Genomic DNA, 3,694 nt, shown 5'->3' with positions numbered 1-3,694 from the left:
AAGCTTACACAGTGATTATCACTAGACACATCGTTGTTTGAAGTGCAAGTTCCCCCTGAGTTTTATGACTGATTTTCCTTCGATTTCAAGTCCGTTGGCTGTTGCTGCACGTTCCTTTCACGTTTCATCTTTCTTCTGTACTGAAGTGATTCTTCACGAATCACTCCTTCAAAAAATTCTGACGTCTTTTTGAATTCTGTCTCTGTTTCCTTGAGACGAGGCAGAAGTTCTTGTTTCTGAGACTGAAGAAGTTTCAGTCTGTTGATCAGTCTGCGCTCCTGAACATTTCTTTTATCTGCTTCATCTTTATCTGTAATGAAGTGGCGCATGACGATCCTTCGAGCATCTTGGACAAGATCAATCTCTCTGATGATCTGTTCACTACGCCAGATTCGCTCATAGATAACGGATTTTATCCGTTATCTATGTGCGAAAACATCCGTAATATATAATGGTGTAATGTATGTGGATTTCATACATAACGGAGATTTAAGCGTTATCTATTCTATTATACATAACGGATTATATCCGTTATCTATAGTATTATATCCGTTATCTATTCTATTATACATAACGATTGTTTATATATACGTAACGAATTATATCCGTTATCTATAGTATTATACATAACGTTTCAAACCGTCATGAAAGTTTAATATTCACTGTTATGTACACACCTATACATAACGTTTTTTTGATATTAATAACGTTTGGTAATCCGTTATGTATAACGTTTTTTACCGTAATTAGATTTCTATTTCTCCGTTATCTATTAATTTATACATAACAGTATAAATGATAAAACCAACAATAATAATATTATATATCATCCAAAATATTTAATTTTATATTATTATCATAAAAAAGAATTCATACAAGATTTGAATATAGTCAAAATTCAACAACTGCTCTATCTATACTATTATGCCTTACAAAAATACTAAACATATTAAATATGCAACTAGCTAGCCATATGGTACAACTTTTCTTGTGAATTCATAAGCCTCTTCAGCTCAACGTACGACTCATTTAATCCACCACAAACCTGCCACAAAATCATACAAAGAGCCAACCAAGAATCACAATATAGAGCATCATGATAAACACTTAAAAAGCATATCAAAGTGATTGGTAAAATGGACAAAACCTATCAGAACTATCGAAAACTTTTCAAAACCAATATCCTTTGAAGTGAATATATGTTGTCTAAACTTGGATTATGAAAGAACAACAACAACTACAATGAGCAGAATGATCCCAACAATAACCAGCATCAAACATGTCTACAACAAAGAACATTGTAGCAAGTTAATGATCTATCAAGTCTGTATTTCCTTAGTGGAGATGGATGCATATTTATCTTCCTATGAAACGAGTTGCAAATAAGCAGGGAGTTTACAAAGGATATTACCATGGATGATGTAGATCTTTGAGTATTGGATGCTTTAGTAAGTTGGTTAGCAGCTTCACCAGTTGAAGCATGGGAACTTTCGATATTTGAACTTATATCACCTGGAAGAAGGATATCAGATTGTTACCACATAGGAAAATAACATGACAAATTTGTTGATAGAAAATAAAAACAAAGTGCTGTAAGACAACATTGACCAACTTATCTCCAGCTCACTGGCTCTATTGCTAAAACAAAGTAGCAAATGCAGAAAGACGAATCTGATTAAAATTGTCTCAAACAGGATAGTTAATTTAGAAGATTTCGAGCCTCTATAACAAATCATCAGAGATAATCATAATAAAAATGTATTTGAAGTGACGAAGTGAAGAAGTTTACTGTATGAGCCACTAACCTTCTTGGCATCCTAATATTCAGAAAATACTATTTAGATAATATATGAGAAAAGCTCATGTAGAAGAAACATTGCATCAATTAAGAAAACAAACTAAAATTAACCATACTTGTGACTTGTGAGTGGTCAATCCCTACACCTAACCCAAACCCCACTGCCTACTTTCTGATTTAACAAGCTTACACAGTCCCGGATCAATTGCAAGAGCAAGTATGCCAGACACAGAAAACTCAGGAAAAAGTGGATAAATAATTCTTAAATAAAAAATGGATACTAGGAACAAAAATAATGTATTTTTGACAAATTTAATGTGTCAGAGATGCCACAAGAATTGTATTCGACACCTCCGCCCTCCTGTTAGTCACAGTCACTACGAGAGCTTCATAAGTTGTTATCGACAACACAATTTTAGGACCATGGTCAAACTAGTAAAAACATAAAACATATTGGTATAACTGAGGCATTATATCATAAATGTGAATGCCAATATAGAATATGCCGATATAAATTAGTTTTAATCCTAACAACCCTTTCTATGCAATATTTGACAACTAAAACATAGATCTCACCATGAATATTGACAGGTAATCAATGTATACTTACTTTCTGTTCGTACTCATCACGATCAGCTTCACTCAGTTTTCTGTACATTTCTGAATCCACAGTTGGAGCACTATCAAAAGTTGCAACCACGAAGTGGTCATCGTACCTGAAAAAGAAAATGAGGACTTTAAAAATGTTATCTTCTGGTTTAGCAAAACTATATCAGTAAGATAGGATTGTAACACAACACTTGCGGATCAAGGTTGATTTGCACAAGCAGCACAATAATACTTCTCTTTTATACCAGATTACTCCTCTCAAAACACAACTGGAAATAGCTAAAATTGTGAAAGTATATAAAGACACAATATACCTGTCAAAATCAAGTACAAGCGGGAGGATCCTTCTCGGATGTAGATGACGATTAACTGCATGAACAGGCTTGGTCTTGCACGCTTCAAAAGACGCAACAATATCCTGAATTTTCCTATCCCTAAAGAATAGAAACAGGAATCAACCAATTATTTGATGTAAATGGCTCAATTGTTATTCTTCTTGCACGAATAGAAAGCAAGTCAACTAACCTACTGTTGAGGTTCTCCAAGAGGCTCCGACCACGAGATTCTCGCAATTCTTTTGCTTGTTTTTCAGTCAAAGACTGCAAGTGATATCAATTTTTCTAGTAAAGTGTCCAGTAGAGTCTGCGATAATTCTTAATGAGCAAATAACACACTGTTACCTGCTTAGTGGACTCAACACTGAGAGGCGATATGTACTGGGTTTTAACAAGCCAAGAGACACCTTTGTCCGTAGGCCTTTCTTTCTTTTTAATGCCATCAGTCTTAATTGGGGTTATAGGATCATCATCACGCAACAACTCCTCATCCTCAGGATCGAGGGGTATCCTTTCACCCTTGGGAGGACTGATCGACAGAGATGATGGAACAAATCAGACGAGCAGCTCAACCTAAAGAGCATGAAAGAGAGAAGGGCCAGAGAAGTTTACTTGTATACACTCAGGTCAAGAAGGTCCAGCGGTATCCCAAGATCAGGTTCAACATGTAGCCGAGGTTTCCAATTCTTCTCCAACGATGTGATTTGATATTTACAGTATCTGCAAAGACCATATGATCAGACTTGAAGTAGATCAGCATACAGAAACGCACCAGTTTAATTAATTTGCAAATTTGTGACCAGTGATAAGGCGCCAAAATAGGGATTCGACGCTCACCATAACTGAGATGGAAAGCGCAGATAATGGACTAAAAAGGTGACTTTTTACCTCATCATAGCTCTCATCATTTACCTCATAGAAAGGTAATGATGACAGCGAATGAAAAGAGAAG

The 3,694-nt window shown here is 35.4% G+C and overlaps 2 long non-coding RNA genes across 2 annotated transcripts; both read right to left on the bottom strand.

Annotated features, from left to right (window-relative positions):
- Positions 1-836: 836 nt before the first annotated feature.
- LOC130989091 (uncharacterized) lies at positions 837-1,595 on the bottom strand. The gene is made up of 2 exons (XR_009090462.1): positions 1,412-1,595; positions 837-1,045 (listed from the first exon to the last, which is right to left on the bottom strand). It is a non-coding gene; the product is annotated as an uncharacterized LOC130989091 (long non-coding RNA).
- A 1,145-nt stretch (positions 1,596-2,740) lies between these two features.
- Positions 2,741-3,457, bottom strand: LOC130989090 (uncharacterized). The gene is made up of 4 exons (XR_009090461.1): positions 3,355-3,457; positions 3,088-3,271; positions 2,933-3,006; positions 2,741-2,841 (listed from the first exon to the last, which is right to left on the bottom strand). It is a non-coding gene; the product is annotated as an uncharacterized LOC130989090 (long non-coding RNA).
- Positions 3,458-3,694: the final 237 nt, after the last annotated feature.

This window comes from Salvia miltiorrhiza, chromosome 6, assembly GCF_028751815.1.
Source record: "Salvia miltiorrhiza cultivar Shanhuang (shh) chromosome 6, IMPLAD_Smil_shh, whole genome shotgun sequence".
NCBI lineage: Eukaryota > Viridiplantae > Streptophyta > Magnoliopsida > Lamiales > Lamiaceae > Salvia > Salvia miltiorrhiza.
This window is presented reverse-complemented; position numbering and strand designations above follow the sequence as displayed.